Source organism: Cavia porcellus, unplaced genomic scaffold, assembly GCF_034190915.1.
Source record: "Cavia porcellus strain 051 isolate PalLab524CR breed Dunkin Hartley unplaced genomic scaffold, mCavPor4.1 scaffold_18, whole genome shotgun sequence".
Lineage (NCBI taxonomy): Eukaryota > Metazoa > Chordata > Mammalia > Rodentia > Caviidae > Cavia > Cavia porcellus.
This window is the reverse complement of record NW_026947501.1, coordinates 48,455,243-48,464,132: the sequence shown is the minus strand read 5'-3', so window position 1 is coordinate 48,464,132 and position 8,890 is coordinate 48,455,243. Positions and strand designations below refer to the sequence as shown.

Here is an 8,890-nt window from a genome sequence, read left to right as displayed (position 1 = left end):
GCTTACTGTGAAAGAACTTTAAGTTTTCAAATCTTAGTAACAAAAAAGAAATTCCATATCAAATATGTGTATACTTATTATGTATGTCAAATGCCATTTTAATTTCTCTCTATATGGAATTAGTAACAAAGAGGGGTCAAAGATCTCTTTCTGTGAAATTAATAAGAATGTTCTTAAAAGATTATTTTGATCAGGAAAATAAAAATGGTCTTCGGAACAGCTGAACTGTGATGTTGTAGTACGAAAATAGCACCAAAAGAAAAAGAATCAGCTTTTGTATGTAAATATGACGTCATAACCTTGCAGCAGGGAGGGGTAGGCGACAGGGGAGAAGTGGGGCAGGGGCAAGGGAACACCAGTGCACCTTGGTGACGGCGTGAGGGTCACTTCGAAAGGGTTCCTTGGACACATGATTCCAGGACTGGTGGGTGTACCGAGCCTTTCAGAATACAGAGTCGGGGAGTCGTGGAGCAAGAGAGAAACAGTGAGGGAGTGGGGGTGGGTGGTAGTGTGGGGGCTGCCAGGAAGCAGACTAAAGAGACGACAGAGTTCCTGTCATGGCAAGAGCTTCAGTTTTGCACAACCAAAGAGGTCTACAGTCGCATGGTGGTGAGGGCGGTCAAGTTGGTACATTTTATGTTTTGTATATATTCCCACAATTTAAAAAGTAATATAAAAAAGACCTAAAAGTAAAGGAAGCTGTTAGAGAAAAGCAATGCAGCTAATATTCTAGAAGCAGGATGTGTATAAACAGCAGCATCTCCAAGGGCGGCGACGAGAAGGGCGCTGGGTCACTGAAACCACCAGTGGCCTGTGACCTGCATATGGTGCCTCCCCTGCACCCTGCAACCTTCCTGGATATGGCAGCCTAGGGGATGGGGCAGCAGTGGTGGAAGACGTGGCCCGTTTCCTGGCCGGTAGCAGGGAATACACAAGTTCTAAAGTAACACCAGGGTTCCTGGGATCTGAGAAAGACCCTAATAAAAACCAAGTTTAGCAGATACAGCAGGAATGAGGCTAAGGAAGCAACCGTGGAAGCTGGAAGTTGGAGGGATGCTGCAGCACGGTTGGAAACTCTTCTTAAATGTTCAGCAGAGGTGACTTGTCCCATTCAGAATGCAAGAAGGAGCCATGAAGGAGGGCACCGGGAGATTCCTAGGAAAAGAAAACAGAAAATAAACAAGAAGACAGGAGGTGGCCAGACAGCTGTAGGCTTAGGAATTCTCTGGTACCGTGATTGAGAATATCAGACTCTCCCTGGGTGAAACCTGAAATGGCTTCAGTGCAGTCGTCTGTGCAGTGCAGATTGCTCTTGTTTCTGTATTTTATGTTTGGCTATTTGAAATTTTCACAGCTTGATTTAAAAACCTTTCTCAGGTCATTGAAAATATATGCCTCGACTTTGTCAGACCAAAATGACATGTCCCGGTCAGGTAAAATACGAGCCTTTGGGGATCAGTTTAATAACCCTTCGCCTGTTGCTGGCAGTTTACGTGTTACACAAACATGCAAGGAAAACTAATGATTTGTTGTCAAAGATTAAGAGTCAGTGACTGATAGCCAGAATGTATAACAACTTAACAATTAGGAGTTAACTTAATGGAATAATTAAGAAGATCAATTCTACAAATTTCCAAATGATTTGTGAATGGATTTTTAAATGAGCATTGTAACTTATATGCATTTTTGTCCCTGCAATTATAAAACATGCACAAAATTGTTAAACAAGGCTTTGCCTAGCACCCTCCACATTCACTCTTTATTCATGGATATACAATTCCACTTGGAGCATTTGCCCCTCGGTCTGCTAACGGATTACAAATAACACCCCTTACAGCTAGAATGCCTAAACAGAGCATTCCATTTATGTTTGAAATTCATTCTCGAATTGAACATTGCTAGCCTTGTTTTGTGTATCCACTGGGACTTTAATAATCCTTTCATTTATGGATTTAAACATGTACTCTTCATTTTCAAAAAGTAAAAATTTTAACTGACTTTTTAACGCATTGCATTTTGATGTAATTTTGAAAATCTGGATTTCTTTCATGGAAGCCTTCAGAATAGACTAAATTATTTCTAATGAGCCTTTTTCAAAGAGCAGTAAATTATAATATTAAAGTGATGAACTTATTTTGCTCCTTTAACTTCAAGAAGATATGAATATCAAGCCTAGTCTAATAGCAAATGTATAGGTCTATACAAGTTACATTAAATTTAAAATTATCTTTTAAAAATTTCCATTTCTCTTTATCTTTGAATTGACAAGGACAAACATCTTCTTCCTCATCCCATGTAATTATGGACAAAAAGTTCTGAATAGTTTAAAGAATTTAATGAAATGCTAAAAGTTTGTTTCCAAATATGTAAATAAATATATCAGTAGCCACATCGTTTTCCCATTTAAATTAGTTTACAGTGTACAACAGAGATCAGCCATATTGTGGTAAAGACTAACGATTTAAAATATTGATCATTACGATGCTTATTGTAAAATGCCACTGTTTTTGTCCAAGTTCGTCAATAAAGTTTATTGAAGGATTGCTGTTTTAGTTCTGTGAATTGGTCCTAGTTATTGTATCAATCAGAGCTAATTATTCTCAGCACATTGTTGGTTATAAAACATAAGCCTTCATTTCTTGATCCGTTCACATCTTTAGAGGACAAACCCTGGTGATTTCTGAAATTATAACAGATGATTTTAATCTTTGTTTTAAATTTTGTCCATTATATTTTTTAGGAATAGCCACTATATTACAGTAATTACAGTAAACATACACAGAAGAAACACACCATTCACACACTGGACAGCGAGGGAAAGTATTATGCAACTATTTTTTTCTCAAAGAATAATTTTAGAAGATGTAAAAGAACCAAAGAAATTATGGATCTAAAATATAAATGTGTGTGTGTGAGTGTATGTGAGTGTGTGTGAGTGTATGTGTATAAATTGTCCTTGGGCATCTGCAGGAGGGGCCTTTGTACCATATACATACATACATATACACTGTTTTGGGTTTTTCTGAGACATGTATTTCAGACAAGCCTTCAGCTCACTATGTAGCCCAGGCTGGCTTCAAACTCCAGATGATCCTCCTGCCTCAGCTTCTCCAGTGCCGGGATTATAGACATGTGACACCATGTCAGACAAAATATACTTTTGAAAAAAAAAAAAAAACAATTAGTTGAAGGAACCAGTGGAAAATAGATGAGCTTGGTTCCCACTGTGCAGGCATTTCAGCCAAATCAGGACAGCCCGCCTTGTTTAGCTTCTCACACAGACCCACTGGCAAAGCCCTCTGCAGCTTTCCCATCAGGAACACGTTTAGGTAGATGTGACTCAAGTTCTACCTCATCCGAGGCTCGAGGATTGAGCTATCTTCAGTATTTGTAGGAGGGCGGTTTTAGGAATGGATTGACTTTACTGCTATGGGCTATAGAGTACCAAACCCAAGCACAGATAACACAAGAGGGAAAGAGAGAGGGACTGACCTCTACCCACAGGAAGTGTCCCTCACCCACGTGCAGGGCACCTGTGCCTCGGTGGCTGCAGTGCCAATGGCTGAGGGAACTGGTCCCATCAGATATAGTGACAGGTGCACCAGGGATTTATGATCACTATTGCTGGGTTTTATTTATTAGAACACATAGTGAATTCAAACCACGTATTTTCTTTGATTTCTATTAAAGTTCCCAGGGATTGTGACTTAGCTTGGGACTCCAACATTCCCAAGAGAAAGAAGACAGAATGGAAGAGGAGCGGACCTTAGTTTAATTAGGACTTTTATGTTGCAGTCAGGTCTGTAGCAGCAATAGCAGCGTTGGGATGATCGGCAGAATATTTCCTGGTGACTAAAGCTGAGTACTGAAAAAAATGGGGAGAAGTTAGTGAGAGGGCTGCAAGAGGGGAGCGGGGGCTTTGGAACAACTGTGCATACTCATAGTGCAGAAGGGCAAGGTGTTCTCTGCAGAGCTCACGCACCAGAGCCCACCTTTCAGGGGACCCTAATCATAAGCAGACAAGGGAGAGGGCAGCCAGCAGGGCCGTGGGGGAGAAAGTGCCAAATCCTCCAGGCTTCCCAGAGAATGATAATGGCTGGCTTCCCAGCGACCTTCACCTGAAGGAGAAGCAGAATCAGAGCTGGGGTCTGGCGGGAGGCCCTCAGTGGATACTGGACTCACTCCTGCCCACATTTACTCTACTCGCCTGCCTTTCGCTTCCCTGGGTTTCCCGTCCCATGTCCAGTCTTGCAGATAGCGGAGGAGGAAATTGCACCATTGCAGATTGTATTTCCACATGCCTCAGGTGTTTCCTGGGAGCTCAGTTTGCCCCCAGGGTAGGACTTCCTAGGGCTGCTTAGTGACCCCATGGGTGCATGCATGTGGCAGTTTATGGCCCTGTCCATACTAGGTTTCCTTTATCCACACAACCGTCCTGTCTTCCGCCTCCATCCATATCCCAGTGACGCCCTTCTGGCTCTTGGGAAAGCAGTTCTGAAATGCTGCTTCTGCTTTCCTCCTGCCAGATGCTGCAGGCTGCCTCTTTGGGAAGTGCTGAGCCTCCGAGCCTCTTCTAGGCGGCAGCCAGTGCCTACCAGGGAGGAGCCCTTCCCACTGGGCTTCGTGGGCAGAGACAAAAACTTGTGCTCACTCTAACTCAGCTGGATGAAAGGCAAGCATGCTTTTCATGCATTGGCCTAGCAGGTGGTTACACGTATCACATTGGGTCCCAACCTTAGAGTTTTAAGTCCATGCAGAGAGAAACGCTAGCATGTTAGCTCTTTGCTTCAGAGCCTGTTAGAAAGCTGGTAAGGCACTTCGATTGCCACTGGAAGAAGGTCAGGGCTGGGTGACCAGGGTGGCTCAGGCAGCCACCATCCTAAGGGCCCAGGTTCTTCTCAGGACTCTGCCAGGCTTCCTTGAAGGACTCTAAACTTTATGCACCTGATTTGACCACAGTTTGAATCTTTATATTCTAGATAAGCTTTTACATCTTACCCCAGAGGAAAATTGATATGTGGTCTGCAGTGCCAGAGAGTCTACCCTGAGTGTAAGTGGCCTTTGTTTTAACTTGCGGGGAACACTGTGTAAGCGGTGCTTTCCTAGAGAAAGACACCCACAGACAGCACACAGGAAGTCACATGCTCAGGACAGCTTTCCAGGTCGGGCAAGGACAGGTCTCACTCAGGGAAACTGGCTCATTCAGCACAGCAGGAGACTGGACCATCCAGTGTGAGTGCAGCCCAGGCTGTGGGCTAGTGGCTCCCAGAACTGAGCTGGCTCAGCTGTTCTCACGACTGACTGCACAGCCACCATCTTCTGCTGCAGTTCAAGATGACATGCGAGCTTAGGTTTGAAAAGTTGAGTACAAGATTTGCTTACTGGAATTTAAGGTTTAAACAAATGATCAGAATTTCTAGGTGGCGCTAGCTTTTCCCGGACTGCTGAGGGCTGGCTCGGACCTTCAGTTCCAGTGATCTCACTCTGCCATGTGGCCCTCAGGCTGCTGAGTCTTGGGCATCCTGCTCCTCTCCGGGCCCCAGGTGTGCTGCGCCTATCTTGTGTTACCACTTGAAGGCTGTGTGCCCTCCTTTTCTAGTGAAGACCCCCCGCAAGGGTCTCCTTGAGTCATTATTATATCCCAGAAGCTGTTTTTAATTTTATTCTTTTAAGCCAGAATCCCAGCCCATACCCATCCTTTCCAAGAGCCTTTAATCTTTCTGCCTCAGAAATGACACAGAATAAGGCCTCAGGTCACCTGGCCGAGCATGGGTCAAATATCATTTATCTGATTCAGACACATGAACACTGTACACATTATGTGCCCTGTGTGATAGTTTCACACTCACGTTGTGCATTGCTCCCATCAGGTTAAGCACATCCATCTCTTCTAATGTCATTTCTTTCTGTGTTTGTAGGATGGAGGGATCACATTCCTCGTGGGGAGGCAGTGCACGCACACAACGCCTCTGCATCCCTTTTCCATCCGCCTTCCGCCCCTGCCATCTCTTGGTCTCTTCATTTGCACAAGATTTGCCCTCTGTTTCCTATTATCTATCTTGTGTCTTGCTTTTTAAATTATTTATACTCTGGGTTTCTTGTGTGACACTGATACTTGTGCGTCTGATTTATGTCACTGAGTGTTGTGGTCACAAGCTGTACCATTTTTCTCCAGATGACTCTTCACAGCAGGTTAGTTCTCCAGGTCACTTTTTGGAAAAGTTAAAAACTGCTTCTTTTTAATATGCACAGTATCTTAAGGTGCCCATGATATCAAAATCCTTTTCCTAAACAAAAGCACCATGCGACGCAGGGGCAAGAGAAAGCCTGACGTCGGTGGTGCAGATGGACCCCTGCTTCCCTTTTCTGTCACTTGATGATCTTCGTGCCCGTCTTCCCCTCAGCTGCCCCACTTGTGCACACCATGTCCGAGAAATAGACACAAAACACCTCACACGGGAGCTGCTGTCTCCCATCTGCCGCCTCCCCCCTGAGGAAGAGCCAGCTGAGGTCAAGGTGGATTTCTAGGTCACAGGCTACCCAAGTGCTGCCTCAACCTGCATTCCCACCATGCCCCGGCCAACCTGGGCCTGCCTGTGGGCTGCACTCAGTGGTTTCCTGCAGATTGGAAGCCCACAGGGATGGGGAGAGCTCCAGGACGCCACCAAGAATGGGGCTGCCTTTAAGCTTTTCAAAGACCCAAGTGGGTATCCTATGTCTCCTTATAGGGGGGCTGCAGACTGACTGTCTCCATGAGTGCCTACCAGCCGAGCACAGCCTTGGGGGACTCTTCTACCTCTCCAGTCACAGACAGATTCAATGCTTTACAAGCCATGGTAGGTATCCACTCTAACCTGAGCTAGATAGTGATAGACACCCATAGGCGATAGACAGACAGAGTGACGAAGCAACATGTCCAGGAGGAAATTCATTTTACAAATGTTCACTGAAAATTAACCAGCTGGTGTAAACCTACAATTCCAGACTCTGGAAGACTGAGGCAGGAGAATTACAAGTTGGAGCCCAGTCTTGGCAACTTGGTGATTCAGGGAGACTGTCTCAAAAAACAAAATACGTGTGTGTGTGTGTGTGTGTGTGTGTGTGTGTGTGTGTATGTGTCTAAAGTAAAAGAAAAGAAAAGAAAAGAAAAGAAAAGAAAAGAAAAAGAAAAAGAAAAAAAGAGACATGGGAGATAGCTCAATGTGAATGCCCTGGGTTTGATCTACAGTAACACACATGCACGCACACGCACACCCACACACATTCAAACACTATCATTCACCAAATCTTTGGAATTAAGAAACATGATTCACTCTCAAGGAGGAGAAGGAGGAAGAGAAGGAGGAGGAGGAGGAGGAGGTGGTTTGGAGACGGACCTGCAAGGTGGTCAGAGCTGGAAGGAGCCAGGAAGGAAGAAACTCTTGACCTGCATATTCTCCCCCATTACCCAGAGTGGGGTGCTGCCCCCCCCAGGCTTGGGTGTACCAGTGTTTGAGCCACTGTCTGGGGTTCCCTCTCAGTCCTGCCAGCCAGGCCTATTGTCTCCGGCCATGGCTGGAGCCACTTCTAGATCCAGTTTGTGAGGGAAGCCTGAAGTGTAATGTTGGATCTTGTTGCTGATTTTGGGCCTGAAGGCTGGAGCTGTAAACAAGACTGTGATGTCCCTGTGAGTGGCATGTGTGCTTGCATGTGGTGCTAGGCATGAAGGGCTTGGGGAATGGGTGCAAACCCAGGAAACACAAAGGAGCAAGAATCTGGGCCCTGTTGGATGTACAAATGGACAGTACAAGTGTTAAGAGGAGAACTCTGACCCTTAATTTGCAACTAACACCTGGCCTATAACAACCAGCCCAGAACAGCAACCTAATCTCTGCACATCAGAAAGTCAAGCCACTGTCTCTAGTAACAATCCCCAAACAAAGCAATGGCCCGAGTTATGGTCATTCGCAACCAGCCAGGGTTTGATTTATAACTGACAGCTTCCTAATCTCTCACTGCTGTCTCACTTCCGGTTACAAACAATCAAGGAAAGCTAGGGACATCCGCCTCCATCCTAGACATTCTAGTTAGTCACCTGCAGCTTCCAGAGGCATTTATAACCTCCACCCCAAGCCTCCGCTGTGACCCCCAGGAAAGGTCCCCACTCCCCTGCCTGCCTTCAGGCTCTGCTTAATGAAGGTGACCATAGCCAACTCCCTTGTCAAATGGAAGCTCTCAGAAAGCAGCTCTTTCTTTCTCTCCTTTCCCTTCACACTGTAAATGACACTCACTATTGGGACAGAAGGAGGATGGGGAGAGGGTGCGCTTAAAGCTGAAGGTGCTGGGGCAAAGTGACTGAGAAAGACAGAGGCTCCATTGCTTGATTCAGGGGGACATGAGAAAAGCAGGGCTTTTGGAGAAACTGAGTCTAGAGAAACAGTCAGTAGAATGTCACAGCATACATGAAGTTCTTTGATTTTCAGGGCTTATTTAATGAATTTGTATGTGTGCAGCTCTAAGGACTTCACGCTTCATCTCATGAATACTCAAAGTCAGTTTATCTGCCGACACTATCTTTCCAATATTTAAGACGAGGAGACAAAAGTGCAGAGATGCCAAGACAACAAGCAGAGGTCTCAGAGAAGAGCACGGTACGAGTTTAACCCAAGCCAGGCTCACAACACCAGTCCACTCAGTCAGGGAGCCCCGTGTCACTGAGGTTACACCAGCTCTGTGGGCCTGAACTGAGGGTGAAGGGAACTGAGGGAAACACAGTGTCACAGTTGAAACCAGGCTCCTAGGAGGGGACTCTGTGCCCTAACATTAGTCAGTGCCATGCATCTTACCCTGGGGTTGATGGCCCTCAAAGGTCAGTAAAAGATGATGTTTGCATTGTTAATGGTCTCTGTTT

General features: G+C 45.4%; 1 long non-coding RNA gene across 1 annotated transcript in view; it reads right to left on the bottom strand.

Annotated features, from left to right (window-relative positions):
• Positions 1–216: 216 nt before the first annotated feature.
• LOC134471513 (uncharacterized) overlaps positions 217–8,890 on the bottom strand; it is a 77,835-nt gene continuing 69,161 nt past the window's right edge. The window contains exon 3 of the long non-coding RNA XR_010040964.1: positions 217–1,155. This is a non-coding gene — a long non-coding RNA (uncharacterized LOC134471513). The remainder of the gene's footprint in view (positions 1,156–8,890) is intronic.